The sequence below is a fragment of the Herpailurus yagouaroundi genome, unplaced genomic scaffold (genome assembly GCF_014898765.1).
Source record: "Herpailurus yagouaroundi ecotype Mexico unplaced genomic scaffold, PumYag 557, whole genome shotgun sequence".
NCBI lineage: Eukaryota > Metazoa > Chordata > Mammalia > Carnivora > Felidae > Herpailurus > Herpailurus yagouaroundi.
The window spans coordinates 1,698,172-1,714,952 of record NW_024412774.1 but is presented as its reverse complement, the minus strand read 5'-3'; positions in this window follow the sequence as shown (position 1 = coordinate 1,714,952).

The following is a 16,781-nucleotide window of genomic DNA, read 5'->3' as shown; positions in this document are numbered from 1 at the left end:
CAGGTCAAGATCTCGCGGTCCGTGAGTTCGAGCCCCGCGTCAGGCTCTGGGCTGATGGCTCAGAGCCTGGAGCCTGTTTCCGATTCTGTGTCTCCCTCTCTCTCTGCCCCTCCCCCGTTCATGCTCTGTCTCTCTCTGTCCCAAAAATAAATAAACGTTGAAAAAAAAAATTAAAAAAAAAGAACTTATAAAATAGTATTTGGTTTTGTCCTTCAATTGGTAAAGGGTCCCTTTTCTTTTTTTTAAAGCTAGACAGGGAAAAGAAACTTGATATGTGGGAGATGGGTAAAATGTGATAATTCTTCCTCAGAATTCTGTTAACTTTGGATCATTCCATTTGTGTTCTTTAGAACATCAGACTGTCCCTCTGGGCAAATTCTTATGGGAGGGTCCTTTATTAGGGTGTCTGCTCTGGGAGTCTGCCGTGTATCACCCCCATTTCATGCTTTCGGGTAGAGATAAGGAGTCCTTGGAAGTCTCTTCTTGTTCGTACTGTGACGGGTGTGGGCTCACAAATTCCAAATGAGGATAGAATACATTAGCTCAGTCTTAAGAGCAGCTTTACAAGACTTGGAAAGTTAATTTTTTAAAAATGTTTCTCTTTTAATGTTTTTATTTTTAATTATAAAGGTATTAGGTGTTTTTTAATAAAGAAAATTAATTTCCCTTCAGTGTTCCAAGCCGGTGTTACAAGACTTGCTGTGTGTTCTTCTACATCTGCTTCTTGAGCGACCTTGTGGCCTGGCATGGTATTTCTAATTATTTACTTAAAACTGCTCCTTAATCCTCTCTGCCTGACCTGTTTTTAATTCTGCACACTCCTTGCTGATCCCTACCCAGCTGCTATCGGGGCACACATAGTCTTATCAGACTGTGTCTTTTCTGAGGTATGAGGGGGTTTCCATCACTCTCCTTCATTTATGCTATCAGTCAGTTTTCCAGTGGAGAGGAAATGCCATTTATTTATTTATTTATTTATTTATTTATTTATTTATTTATTCATTCATTCATTCATTCATTCACTTACTTACTTACTTAGAAAGCAGGAGCAGGGGCGAAGGGCAGAGGGAGAGAGAGGGGACCTCAGGCAGGCTCTATGTCCATCATGGAACCCAGCACAGGGCTCAGTCTCGTGAGATTGTGACCTGAGCTGAAATCAGGCAGATGCTTAACTGACTGGGCCACCCAGGTGCCCTTTCAGTCCATTTTTATTCCATGCCTACTATGTTTCTGGCCAGTGTTTCCTAAATTTCTGGAAGATTACATCCCCCGAATGTCAGTCCTGACCTGAAGCAATTCCATCCTCAATCACTCAGCTGGAAATTTCTACAGGGTGGATTGGGTCACAACCCACACTGGCATCTGATATCTATTATAACTCAGTGCCCCCGCCAAAACTTTTCCTTTAACACTTCTTTTGGGGAAACCATTGCCTCCCAAAATTAACTTGTTACTAAGTGTTGATTTGCTGAGAGCCAGTCCTCCAAATGATCCAATTTTTAAAACTTCCCCATTTGCCCTTTTATCCCAAGGTTTGTCTTAGAAAATCAGTTTGACACATTTCACTTATTGAATCAATTTCCCTTAACAAATATTTTTGGGCATTTACTATATACCGGGTGCAGTTCTGGTGCTGAGATTAAAATAGTAAAGAGCAGAAGTTCCTGCCTTTATGGAGCTTCCAGTCCAAGTGGAGGAAACAGGCAAGAAACACACAAAGAAACATAAGATACTTAGTAGTGCAGGTACCACATTAGGTAGTCATAAAACCATGTAGTGCTAGGTAGTGAGAAAAGGCAAGACAAGTAACATAGTATAACATGATATAATCAAATATTGTATATAGTGTAGTATAATGTGATATAATACATAATATAATGTATGATATAATATGTAATATAATATAAAATCCCATGTAGTAATGTGATCTAATATGCAATATGACAGTGTTATATATAATGTGATATATGATACTGTATATAGCATGTGTATGGTATGCAATGTAATATATGACATAATACACTGTATGTAATAATATACATATAGCATATAATCATGCAGTATAAATGCACTGTGACACATGTAATATAACACAATATGACACGGTGCAACATGTAATCCATCTCACACTATATAACAACATAACAAAGTAACAACATGTCAGACAGTGAGAGCAGCAGAGCAGGTGTAGGAGAGAGTGGGAGAGCTGTTTATGCAATAGTCAGGAAGCCTCCCCCGAGCACGTGACAACCCAGCTGAGCCCTGAAGGATGTGATCGGTTCTGTCGTGGCAACATTTGGGGCAAGAGCAGAGAGAACAGAAGTGCGGAGACTCTATGAGGAGATGTAGAGTGTGTTCTAGAAATGGAAGGGGGTCTGGTGTGGTGGGAACGGAGTGGCCAGCAAACAGTGGATGGGGTCCGAGCAAGTTGGAGGTCAGCACAGCTCACCTGGCACCTCATAGGCACGTGTGAGGAGTCTGCGTTTTGTTCTCAGCACAGTGACCTTGTTCTGAGCATAGCGAGAAGCCCTCGCATGGTTTTTATTCAGTGTGGGGACGTCTTACCTGCATTTTGGAAAGGCAGCTCTGGCCACCGTGTGGAGAAGTCACTTGCGGGGGGGCGGGAGGGGACAGGAGGGTTGGGGGGGAATGGAAGCAGAGAGGACAGTTGTGAAGCTTTGGTGGCGACCCAGGTGAGAGAAAGTGGAGCCTTGGACTAAGATGGCACCTTGTAGGAGGAGGTGAGCACTGGTTGGAACCTTGATATATTTAAAAGGAAAAGTCCAAGCGCCTGGGTGGCTTGCTCAGTTAAGCGTCTGGCTTCGGCTCAGGTCATGATCTTGCGGTCCGTGAGTTCGAGCCCCGCGTCGGGCTCTGTGCTGACAGCTCGGAGCCTGGAGCCTGCCTCGGATTCTGTGTCTCCCTCTCTCTCTGCCCCTCCCCTGCTTGTGCTCTGTCTCTCAAAAATGAATAAATGTAAAAAAAATTTTTTTTAAAGGAAAAGTTAACAAGATGGGCTACCGATTGTACCTGGGAGTGTGAGGGAACGAAGTCAATGGTGAGCCTACAGCTGGATGAGTGGGGTTGTTATTTACGACGGTGGGAGGACTCAGGGGACGGTAGGATGTATCATCAGCCCAAACGGACTGGGTCACTGGAGCAACAGACATGTGTTTCTCACTGTTCTGGAGACTGGAAGTCCAAGATCCCGGGGCCAGTAGATTTGGCTCTTGTGAGAGCTCTCTCCCTGGCTTCCAGAAGGCCACCTCCTGGTTGTGTCCTCACATGGAGAGAACGCAAGGCCTGGTCTCTCTTCCTCTTCTTGAAAGGGCACTGATGCCATCACTGGGGCTCCACCCTCATGACCTCATCCAAATCTAATCACCTCCCAGAGGCCTCACCTCCCAACACCATCACACAGGGGACTAGGGGTTTCAACAGACGGATGTCGTGGGGACACAAACATTCAGTCCACAACACAGGGCCAGGAGGCAGTCAGGGGTCCCAATTTGGTGATAGCAGTTTTGAGGTGTCTGTGAGGTACCTGAGGGGACAAGATAAGCTGTGAGAGGTTGGCTACATGAGTCTGGAGCTCAGCAGAGAATCTGGATGAAGATGCCAGTTTGGGGAGTGTGTTCATTTCCTAGGGCGCTGTAACAAATCACGAGAAACGCCATGTCTTAAAACAACGGAAGCCAATCTCATGGTCCTGGAGTCCGGAAGCCCACATTCAAGGTGTTGGCAGATGCTGGTTCCTCCTGGAGGCTCGGTCTCGTGCATGTCTCCTTGAGGTGTGGCTGCACTGCTCCAGCCTGTCTGCATCAAAGGATTCATCCGGGTGGGGTGAGGAAGCCTGAGCAGGGGTGCTCAGTGCCGCGGGAGGACAAGGTAGGTCATGCAGGGCATGGAAACCAAGCAAAGAGAGGGCTGCAGGGGGCAGGACGGGCTCCACGTTTTCACGGGCAGTCAGGAGATGGATCAGATGAAGACTGAGAGCCAACGCTGGTTTCAGCAAAGTGGGGGACCCTGGAGAACCAGGCGGGAATGGGTCAGCGTGGGTCTGGGGCAGAAGCCCGATACCAGTGGGTTCAGGAGAGAATGGACAGGAGGACCTGGGGCAGGAGTGAAAAGACGCTCTGGGTATGAGTTGCCTACAAGGGGGCAGAGAGATGGGGCAGCAGCCAGAGGGACATGGGGTCAAGAAAGCACTTTTTAAGAAAAATTGTTTGTTAACTTATTTTTGAGAGAGAGAGAGAGAGAGAGTGCGCGAATAGGGGAGGGGCAGACAGAGAGGGAGACCCAGAACGGAAGCAGGCTCCAGGTTCTGAGCTGTCAGCACAGAGTGCAACGCGGGGCTCGAACCCACAAACCCCGAGATCGTGACCTGAGCCGAAGTTGGACGCTTCACAGACGGAGCCACCCAGCCGCCCCCAGAAAGCACTTTTTATGATGGGATGTTTGAACGTCAGCAGGACCAGTTAATACAGGAGAGAGAAGATGTCCCATCACCATCCTGGAGCAGGTGGCTAGTGATGGTCACAACATTCAGGGGGAGGGGACTCGGAAAGTGAATCTGTCAGAAGGACAGTTTACTGAATTACCAATTCATGGTAAACTAATTTCCGTTACATATCGGCGAGTGGGACACCAGATCCTCCCATGCATGTGGCGTGGTGCTAGTGGACTTCAGGAGTAATTTTTTTTTTTTTTTTTTTTTTTTTAGTTTCAGTTGAAACTAATTTTGGTTTTGCTTTAGCTCTCGTTTCACATGGGGCAGGTCTGTCTCAGCTTCGTAGCCTGATTTGCAAATCCAGCTCCGTCGCACATCAGATTGGGTGTGATTCTCATTTCAGGCACAGAACACCTCTTACACGTCTAAGACGTGTCAAAATAGCTATGTGATCGTGCCGGGTAACATACCCTGTCAATTAAGGGAATTTCAAAAGGCAAAACACAGTCGTGAAAAGGGGTTGGTTGACAGAGACCTGTCCTATCATTTGTAACATCCTTGACTTTCCAGATCAACAAGAATACTCTTTGTTGAAACACCCAGAGATCCTCCTTTGAATATAAAAAAAGAAAATCCTCAGATCACTTCAGACTTCAGTTTGGCCACGACAAAGCCTGTGCAGAGGAACGTGAGACTAAACTAAAAGTAAACGACCCTGAACCAAAACTAAAGGCTCAAGCGAAATCATTCAAATGTCATGGATGTTTCCAGAAGCTCTCTTCCCAATGAGATTGCTGTACCTGTCAGAAAGACTTAAAAGAAACACGTTTTTTTGTGGTGGCGGTGGTGATGAACTAGATGAACCCGATAAATTTGGCCATTTAGGGAAGTCTCCAGGCAGCAAAAGTGGTCATTTAGAGAACCGATTTTCAGTGAATCAGCTTGGAGCTGGTAAATATCTAAAAATCGCACATCCCGTGCCTGGGTGTTGGTCTTCAGATTATCTTTAAAATGTTCAGATGTGGGGCGCCTGGGTGGCGCAGTCGGTTAAGCGTCCGACTTCAGCCAGGTCACAATCTCGCGGTCCATGAGTTCGAGCCCCGCGTCGGGCTCTGGGCTGATGGCTCAGAGCCTGAGTCTGTTTCCGATTCTGTGTCTCCCTCTCTCTCTGCCCCTCCCCCGTTCATGCTCTGTCTCTCTCTGTCGCAAAAATAAATAAACGTTGAAAAAAAAATTTTTTTTTAAATAAAAAAATAAAAAAAATAAAAAATAAAAAATAAAATGTTCAGATGTGGCCCTGTGTGCATTCCTCTCTACGGGTGACATATTTCACTGTAAGATAAGGAAAGAAATTCCAAGGAACAGAGACCAGATCTGGATTCAGTTGTTTGGAAAGAAACTGATAAGGCGTGGCAACAACATTCAGTTACCAGATACCGTCTCAGCATATCAGTGGGCTGTGGAATGTGGCCCCAGGATGAAAGCAAGCCGCCGCTCCAGTGACATGAACATGGCAGTGAATCAGGCCGAGGAATGATGTTTTTGAATGTCCGCTGTTCAGGGGCCCCCCTCTTACCCTGCAGTAAACAGACCTAACTCCATTCTCCATCTGCACATCCTATCCATGCAACCTTTCTTTTTCCTTTCAGTTTTTTGCTTTGCAATTTTCATGTTCTGACAAACTTATTCTTTTATTTAAAGCATATATATATATATATACATATACATATACACACACACAAAGCGTATATATATATATATATTTTTTTTTAACGTTTATTTATTTATTTTGGGGGAGAAAGAGCCAGCACAAGCAGCGGAGGGGCAGAGAGAGAGAGAGATTGAGGGAGACACAGAATCCCAAGCAGGCTTCACACTGTGAGCGCAGAGCCCAACACGTGGGCTCTATCCCACAACCATGATGTGACCTGAGCCGAAATCAAGAGTTGGATACTTAACCGACTGAGCCACCCAGGTACCCCCCTTTCTTTCTTTAACACATGCACGCACGCACACACACACACACACACACACACACACACACACACACATGCAACCCAGAAACCTGAATTTGTTTTTACTCATTCAGGGGCTACCTTCAGTGGTTCTCAAATTAATTCACATACATGCATGTGTTCCCTTAAAACAGAAAAAGCATCATTGTTTATTTCGTCTGGTTTCAGTCACAGAGGTTCAGAACTTTCTAAATGGAATTTGACTTGATTCTTCAATAGGGAGATGTCTTGTCTGGATCCCCAGTTTCTCAGATGGATGGGCCCAGGAAAGGTAGCTAGTGCACTGAAGTTGGTAGAATTTGATTATGATTCGTAAAATCTGACAGAAAGCCATCTGATAACTCCAGTTGTTTCCTTGGTTAGGACTTAAGAAAGTATACATTCCCTTGAGTTTCTAGCTTTCATGACCATTCAAATGCATTGAGATGTAAGCATTCGGAATATAGACAAGACTTTCAAGGGTCTTTCTGTCTGTGCTGCGGGGCTTCCTGCAAATTATACAAACAAATTGCAAATAGGGGCGCCTGGGTGGCTCAGTTGGCTAAGCGTCCAACTTTGGCTCAGGACATGATCTGGTGGTTCATGGGTTCAAGTCCCATGTCAGGCTCTGTGCAGACAGCTCAGAGCCTGGAGCCTGCTTCAGACTCTGTGTCTCCCTCCCTCTCTCCTCCTCCCCACTCGTGCTCTGTCTTTCTCTCTCTCTCTCTCTCTCTCTCTCTCTCTCTCTCTGTCTCTCAAAAATAAACATTAAAAATTTTTGTAAATTAAAAAAAATTTCAAGTGAAGTCCTGCACAAAACACCAGAAGAAATTAGCTCAGCATTTTTATTCAGAACCAGTTGGCTCTATGTGTTAATACATTTATTCGAAAATTTTTGTTTCTGTTTTTAATTCAGAATCACTCTGTGCTTGTAACAGAACAACCTAATACAGCAAAACCTTGGATTGCGAGTTACCTCTTCTGTGAGGGTTCCGCAAGATGAGCCACCATTGGTGATCCATTTCAACTTGATAAACGAGCGAGGTCTTGCAACACAAGTAGTGTGTGGCACCCAATGTCACATGATCACGACAGAACCAATGGTTCTTGAAATTCGCTTTGATATGCGAGGAGTGCTTTGGATTACAAGCGTGTTTCTGGAACGAACTGTGCTTGCAAACCAAGGTTTTACTAAAGACACTCAGGTAGCCCTGGCATTTCCATAGGCACCACTGCTGTGTGTAACTCTACTAACAATGTTTTGGGCATGTGTCTCCATTCTGTAGAATCTCACCCCAGCCTCATTTCTGATTTTTTTTTTCCCTCGTTCTTTGTTTTCATCACTTATACCTAATCTTGTAGCGATCAAAACTAGTAAGAGGGTTTTTTTTTTTTTTGTATAAATAATGACTATCAGTCCAGCATAAAAGTTTTCCATTTTAAATGTTTCCTTCCTGTTCTTAACTTGTATCTGTACACGGTTGCTGTCAGTGCTGACGTGAACTGAATTATTGTTGCGAACCAGGCGCTGTGCTGAGTGCTGACAGACCTTCTTTTCTTTATGAATCCCAAGGAAACGCTGGAGGTGGATTGTCCTCCCCCTCTGTAGATGAGGAAGGGGAGGTTCTGATGAAATGACTTGCCTCACCACACCGGCTACGACTCAGCAGAATGGGGATTCGAACCCTGGTGTGCATATATTCAGTGTTCGCTGGGTTGTTTCAGTTTGTTTCGATTTTTGTTGTGTTTAGGAATACCTCATAACCTGGGCACCTGGCTGGCTGAGTCAGTAGAGCAAGGGACTGTTGATCTCAAGGCCGTAGATTCGAGTCCCACATTGGGCATAGAGATTCCTTTAAAAAAACTCAAAAGCACGTTTCCATTTTTTCATAATTAATTTCTTCATTAAAAAACGTACTGATGACAGGACGACTATGTGCGAGGTATGGGATATAATCACTACTGTGGGGGTGTGGCCACGAGGGGGCCAGAAAATACCACCCCAAAATGTGCCTCTTTTGGCACATGGATTATTTGAGCTAAAGGCCACGGAGAACTAGCAGATTCAGGAAAAGCTCTAAAATCGGAGCACAGACTTACAGTCTCCCTCTCACACTAGCTCTTCCCAACAGAGAAGGCATCAATCAACATGTACTAACAAACCTCACTAAACCACCCTTGTTCGCCATACTTCTGCTTGTCCTTCTGGAACTTGCTTCCAGAGCCCAGAAGCCACAAACCCTTAACCTCTGTTAATATTTAAATCCAAGTTCTAACCACCCTTCTGGGTTCCTTCCTCATCTATCCCTGCGTGCTTCTGTGTGTGTGTACACATGCGTGCAACATGCATACTTCATAAACTGTGTGTTTTTCTCTTGGGAACCTGTCTCGCTGGTGTCATTCGCAGGGTCCCCCTGGGGAACCTCAGGTGGGTGGAGAAAGAGACTCTTTCCTGGCTGACACCACAGGTGGCTCTGGAGCCTTGAAATGTGGTTTATCAGACTCCAGATGGGCTCAACTACAAGTATAAAGTGCACCCTAGATCTCAGACTGAAGATGACAAAAATATCGTAAAATATATTAGCGATCTTTTATATGGAGGATGTACTGAAATGATACTACTTTGGAGATGTCGAGTTACGTAAAATAGGTTATTAAAATTAACGTGGCCCGTTTCTTTCAACTTTTTTAAGTTTAAAAAAATTTTTTAACGTAGCCACTGGAAGACTTAAGATAGGGGGTTGGATTTCTGTTTCCCTTGGACAACACTGCTCTGGCTCCTGACTCCTGTTACACTTTTCTGCTCAAGGAAAACAGCACAGATAGGTTTGCTGTGCTGACGTGCAGGAGTGTGGGGAACATCGCGACAGCACGGGGACAGTGTTGCCCGCTCACTGTCTGGGGGAAATAGTTTGCTGGCCTGTAACTGCTGAGTGCAGTGTGTGTGAAGACCAGTTTCATGGCCTTTTTTTTTAAGTGTGTATTGATTCAAAGTCATTCCATTGAGGTTGGCGGGGGGGGGAGGATGTTCACGGCAAAGGGCTCAGCGCTGGTTAGTACATTCACGGGGCAGTGTGACCACCAGCAATGTTAGAGCGTGTGCATCACCCCAGAGGGAAAGTCCACCTCTGCCTATATGACCTCCTGTCCGTCCAGTCCTGAGCAATCACCCATTGGTTCTCTGTCTCTGTAGATGTGTTGATTCTGGACCCTTCGTACAAATGGGACCCTACCCCATGTGGTCTTTCTGGACCGGGCTCTTTCACTTAGCGTGATGTTGCTGAGGGTCCCCCTGCGTTGTAGCGTGTGTGGGTCCTTTGCTGTTTGGTACGGCTGGATAATATTCAGTTGTGCGGACAGACCCTGTTTTGTCGATCCGCTTGTCCTTGGTGGCCACTGGGTTGTTTCCGCCTTCCGGTTAGTGTGAGTAGTGCTGCCATGAGCGTGCACGGGCAGATTTTTGTCGAAACACCTGTTTTTAATTATTTTGGATGCTAACTTTGCAAAGAGAGGGAGAAGTGAGGACCATGTGCCCATGTGCACACCCCCCTTGTCTGTGAAAGCTAGGGTCTGCAGATGAAGCTGATGGGGTGCTGATGGGTGCACACATCCACTGTCTAACTGAGCACCGACTGTGCCGCACCTCGGAGATGACTGTGAGCCAGATAGAGGACCCCAGCCCCATGAGCGCACCCTCCAGTGGGGACGGCCACAGACAACCGTGTAGTGAGGAGTGTGATTTCACGTGGGATTGGGGCTCCTGGTGGTTTGGTTGGTTGAGCGTCTGACTTTGGCTCAGGTCATGATCTCAACAGTTTATGGGTTTGAGCCCCAAATTAGGCTCTGAGCTAGCTGACAGTAGGGAGCCTGCTTGGACCCTCTCTCTCTGCCCCTCCCCTGCTCACATGCTCTCTCTCTCAAAAATTAAAAAAAAAAATTTTTTTTTTTAATTATTTAAGGCAAGGACTGTGCAGGACGTGGCAGAGCAGATGAGGGGAGCCCAGAGAGGGTTGGGCAGTCCTCTGGGCAGTGGCTGGCTTCTGGGGTGAGGCTTGGATCCTAAAAGGAAGCAACAATATGTGTGTGTCTGTGTATTTGTCTGTATGCATCTCTGTGTCTGTGTGTGCGTGTGTATCTGTGTGTGTACATCTATGTGTGTCTGTGTGTGTCCACGTGTTTCTGTGTGTGTCTGTGTGTCCACATGTGTCCCTGTGTGTGTCTGTGTATCCTTGTGTGTGTCTGTGCTGGGGGAGCACCTCACAGGCCATGTCATGCAGGGCCTCGCAGGCCTCGGGGTGGAGGATGTTGTTGGCCCCACAGCACTGGGTACCCCAGTGCCGCCTGTGGGTGGGTCCCGGGCACAGTGCAGTTAGGAGGCCTGGAGGACAGCAGGGACAGGAGGACAGGTGCTGTGGAGGGGCAGCGGGGTCCTGGCGGTAATCTGTACCTGCTGCCCTCCCTCTGCTGGGGCCTGGGAGGCTGAGGACAGAGGGTCCTGGAGACAGACCTCACCGGGACTGTCCAGCCTGCTGCGCCAGCCACCTGTGCCCCTCCCAGGCCTTCCTCACCCCCTGCATTGCCTCCTATCTCGCTGCGGCCAGGTCCCTTCCTTACTGCCTCACGCTACACGTGTTTATGCTTATATCTGTTACTCCCGCCAAAATGGAAGTTTCCAGGACCCAGGAAGCTTGCCGTCTTTCGCCCCCACTGTATTCCTATGTCTCCCAAAGTTCTTGGTGCACAGAGTTGCTCAATACCCAGCCACACATGGGTGGCCAGTGAGCCCTTGAAATGTGGCCAGTACAACATGTTGAAATGGTACTCATTCAGATATGTTGGTTTCAATGAAATACATCCTTACAATTATTTTTACCTGTTTCTTTTTACATGTTTTTAATGTTTTATTTTTTAAATATTTCTTTATTTTGAGAGTGAGCGAAAGAGAGAGAGAGAGAGAGAGAGAGAGTGAGAGAGAGTCCCAAGCAGGCTCTGCGCTGCCAGCATAGAGGCTGACACGGGACTTGATCCCACCAACCGTGGGATCATGACCTGAGCCCAAATCAAGAGTCAAGACACTTAACCGACTGAGCCACCCAGGTGCCCCTCTTCTTACATGTTTTAACGGGAATACTGGAAAATGTTAAATTACGTATGCAGCTTGTGTTATATGTCTGTGGTGCAGCCCTTGAGTATGCGTGAATGAATAATGAATGCATGAATAATTCAGACTCAGAGTTGAGGTTAGCGTCTGTGTTAGTGATCCTCAACCAGGAGAGATTTTATTCCTCCAGAGGACATTTGGCCATGCTGGAGAAATTTCTGATCGTCACAGCTGGGGGTGGTACACGGAGCACCTAGTGGGAGGAGTCTGGGGAGGGTCCAAACATCCTACAGAGTATGCACAGGCCTGCTGCCTACCATGAAGAATGAGCGGGCCATCAATGGCAGGAGTCCTGAGGTTGAGCGACTCTGATCTATACAAAGGATTATATTTTTCTGATGTTTCTCCCATTAAATATATCTTGATACTAAATGTTCTTCCAAACACAAAATTTATTTTATTTTATTTTTATTTCTATTTTTGAGAGAGAAAGAGAGCACAAGAAAGAGAGGGAGAGAGAACCCTAAGCAGGCTCCACACTCAGCACAGAGCCCAACATGGGGCCCGATCTCATGATGGTGAGATCACAACCTGAGCCAAAATCAAGAGTCGGAAGCTTAACCGACTGAGCCACCAGGCGCCCCTACAAAATTTAATTCTAAAGGAAGACACTGACGGTGTCTCATCCTCACACTCAATGTTCTTGTATTTGCACTGAACATTCTTCTGCCCACCCTCTGCCCTGCCCCAATTTTCTTGACCCCGTTACAATGGTGCCTGTGGATGTGCACCTTTGCACGTACTCGTGTAGACCAGACGTGAGCTTGTGTGTGTTCAGTTCTGTCTCTAACTCTGAGACCTGTGGTCTCCGGAAAAGCTGTGTGGACCACACACACACTCCCACCATGAGCCTGGGCTGTGCCCACTCCTCCCCATCTTCAACGATCTTGGATGTTACAGCTTTTCTCAGTGTTCTCTGTCTGATGGGAGTAGCAGCCTCTCATTTTGGTTTTGATGTCCAGTCTTTTGGATCCCAAATGAGGTGCTTTTCAACACTCAAGTTCTCTCCTCTCTGCTGTCCCTCTGAATGTGCACCCTTTGCCTGGATTTGCATTTTGAGGATTTTTCTCCTTCTCTGACCACTTGGCACTCTCCGGGCTTAGTGCCAAAGTATGTATGGTGTTGAACGTACACTTTGTGATGTTTTTCCTCAGCCCTACTCCTGATGGGCTTTCCCCTGCACCTGACTTTTCAGTGTTTGTGGAGACAGACATATTCATGTTTTCTTTCACATCCACTGGCTTCTTTGTTAAATTGAATGGGACATTGCCCTCCCCACGGTTATAGAAATATTCACTGTGCAGGGTGCCTGGGTGGCTCGGTCAGGTAAGCGTCTGACTTCGATTCAGGTCATGATCTCACAGCTCGTGAGTTCAAGCCCCGCGTCGGGCTCTGTGCTGACAGCTCAGAGCCTGGAGCCTGCTTCAGATTCTGTGTCTCCCTCTGTCTCTGCCCCTCCCCTGCTCACGGTCTGCCTCTCTCTCTCTCCCTCAAAAATAAATAAACATTAAAAAATATTTTAAAATGTATTCACTGTGCTGTCTTGTGAAACGAGCAAAGGGGCTCTCTGCCTGCTCCAGACTCTTGCTCCCATCCTCAACTCAGACATCTACTCACAGCCCTTCGGTAGCCAGGTCCTAAACGCAACATCTGGACCCAAAACTGAACACAAAGGAGGATTTTGTTGGAGGCGATTATTTCTGAGGAAAAAAAAAACCAAACCGTCTCTGAAAAGTAACTGTTACGATGTCAGCTTGTTCCCGGGTGCCAAATAAAACCCTAGGGCAGTCACCTACCGTGGACTTTCCCCCTGATTAATGACCTACGAGTGCCAGGCTTGGGTCCAAGTTCTATAGACATTGACATCCGACTCAGGAAGGGAACGGTTTTCCCAGAAACAGCACAACATGGCTGTTGTATCCCCATGTATTCTGGGAGGGGGGGAACGTCCATTTCTAAACCATAAAAATATTTAATACTAGCCATCTGTTTGTAGATAATATCCCTGGGTCCTGGTTGTCACTCTGGTGTTGAGGGGACGGGGGTGGCGCGGAATCTTGTGTCCCTGTTTTGAGGCAACTTGAGCGCTTGTTCAGACACCCAGCATGGCCCCTGGTCCTTATGTATGAAGCTTTTAAATGTTGGCACGTAACGATGGCCGTCTACTTCCAGGCGTGTTTGTTGAGCTAAATACACAAACATTGGAATAATCACTCAGACAGTGAGTAGTACTCTTTCGCCCTTACTCCTCTGTACCGAACTTCATAAGGCCCTAAATATGTGCATTCAAAGGACTTGTGTGCCTTGTCCCAATGGCCGCCTTGTGTGATGGAGTATCAGCGAAAGGTCGCTGCTGCCGAGCCAGGTCCCATAAACCTTCCAGCCAGCCTGCCAAGCCCCTTCTATACAAACTCTGGAGCTCCGTCTGGTTACGGATTCTCATAAAGAACTGAGTGTGTGTCTGAAAGCAGTGCGATCCGCCCAGCAGATTTCCCCTTGCTAATTCCACTCTGATGCTGGTGAGGAAAATTAATTGAAGGCCAGAGATGGTAGGCAGAGCAGACCAATGAAGAAATGGCTGCAGGATACAGGGGAGAGATGATGGAGGGGTGGCTGAGACTAGCAGTCAGGGAGATGGAGAGATGTGTCCATGAATAAAGTTTTATTGGAACACCGCCCTGCTCATTCAGTTACCATCGCCTAGCCCTGCTTTCACGCTCTAGTGGCTGAGTTGACTAGTTGAGTCAGAGACCGCATGGCCCACAAAGCCCCAAATATTTACTATCTGGCTCTTTGCAGAAAAATGTTGGCCCACTCCAGGTATAGAGTCTAATGGTTCAGAACTTTGTGTGGGCCCGGCTTCAAGGAAAGTTCCACAGAGTCCCTTCCATCATAGCTGGCACCCCCAAATTCCTCTAAAAAGAAAATCTGGGGTCACCACGGTTTGTAGGCTGTCATGAGGAGGGTGAAATTTTTTCTAAGACCAACAGGAATCGAATGAAAAAGGATTGGGCAGAGGGTGGCTTGGACCGTATTTTCCTTTGAGAAGGAGGAATACCCAGGATTGTTTTTACAGTAACCTGAAAAAGAGATCAATAGGGCAGGCTAATGGAAAACCTACTTCTGAGGCACAATCGATAAGACTTGGGGGTCAGTGGGCTAGAGGGCTACGGAGAGGGAAAGTTAGCATTGATGTTCATGGTTTTCCCAGGACAGTTTCCAGGCGTGGTGAGTGACATAAATGTATTGTGTTATTAGGATTAATTTTTTACTTAAAAAAGATTTTTTTAAGTCTTTGAAAATTTTTTAATGTTTGTTTTTGAGAAAGAGGGAGAGAGAGAGACAGAGCACAAGCAGGGGAGGGGCAGAAAGAGAGGGAGGCACAGAATCCAAAGCAGGCTCCAGGCTGTGAGCTGTTAGCACAGCTCAAACCCATGACGCAGGGCTCAAAACCGTGAACCGTGAGATCACGACCTGAGCCAAAGTCAGATGCTTAACCGACTGAGATACCCCAGCGCCCCTAAAAAAATTTTTTAAGGTAGGCTGCCCACCCATGGTGGAGGCCAACTAGGGCTTGAACCCACAACCCTGAGCTGAGATCAAGAGTCGGACGCTTAACAAACTGAGCCACTTAGACACCCCAGTTATTAGGGTTAATTCTGTTCCTTTGTTTCTTTTTAAAGACATGGTTACTGGAAAATTTTAAATTATATACATGACTTGTATTATGTTTCTGTTGGGCAGCACTGGTCTAGAGAGAATCATGACCCAACTTTCTGATTGACTAGGTTTTTTGTAAATGATGTGACCAAATTTGAAATGTGTTGAATTGGGAGTGGTTTTGGTTTTTTTTTTTTAATAAATTTATGGAGGTGACATTCATAGATCGTAAAATTAACTTTTATGTTTTTATTTTTATTTTTTATTTTTTTTAATGTTTATTTATTTTTGAGAGGGACAGAGACAGAATGCAAGTGGGTTAGGGGCAGAGAGAGAGGGAGACACAGAATCTGAAGCAGGCTCCAGGCTCTGAGCTGTCAGCACAGAGCCAGACACAGGGCTCAAACTCATGAGCTGTGAGATCATGACCTGAGCCGAAGTCAGACGCTCAACCGACTGAGCCACCCAGGTGCCCCTAAAATTAACTGTTTTAAAGAGAATGATTTAGTGGCATTTAGTGCCACAATGCTGTGCAACTGTCCCCTCTGTTTAGTTGCAAAGTATTTTCATCACCCCAAAGGAACCCCCCAACCCACTGAGAGGTCCCTCCCCCTTCCCCCTTCCCCCTTCCTGGCATCTGAGTGTGTGAGGAGCTTGGGACGGTGAGAGAAATGAGAGGCATCAGGAGGCAGATGTAGTGTGGGGAGAGGGGATATCTCAGGATTTAATATGGGGAGAATGTCTAGAGACCTGAAGGCTACATGGGAAGGGCTTTCCCATCAGATGGGAAATAATGGTCCCATGATCACCCCCTGATAGGTGTTAATCAGCCCTAGAGACCAGTGGTTCTCAAGAGGGACAAGCACCAGAGACAGCTGGAGGGTTCATTAAAGTCTGGGCTGGGGCCCCAAAATTTGGATTTCTAGCAAGTTCCCAGGTGCTGCTGCTGCTGGACAGAGGGGCCGCGTTGTGCATCGCTATAGGGAGGTGCCTGCTGGCCCGGTGCTCCTCAGCCTCCCTGTGTGCATTAGATTCTCCAAATCATGCTTTTGTCGTAGGGGGAGGGGGTCATATGATTTTCAATCACAAGAGCTGCTCTGAAATTAAAGAGCCACAGCCAGGGGGAGGGGAGGCCTGAGTCTTGCCAAAACCCTCCCCCATCCCCCACCAGGCAGTTTTATTATCAGGGACTCAGCTTTGTTCTTGCTGGTACCTGCAGGCTTACCCGTTGCCATGGAAACTGCTGGCTGCTGTGGGAGGGAAGGGAGCATTAGGAACTGACTGGAATTTTCCAGGCCGTGGAGGTAAACATGCATGGGTTAAAAAAAAAATGCCAGCAGGTAGTTGTCATGTATGCTGCTTGAAGGAGAGAACAGGTCTCATTATACCAAGAGAACACTCCCCTGAGGGGTCAGAAATCCAGGGAGTGGGGCATTTGATTCTCCCAGACCTGCATGCATTGAGCTGCCCCCCTTAAGTGAGTCATGGAAGGTGGAAATCAGAACAGTACCGAAGA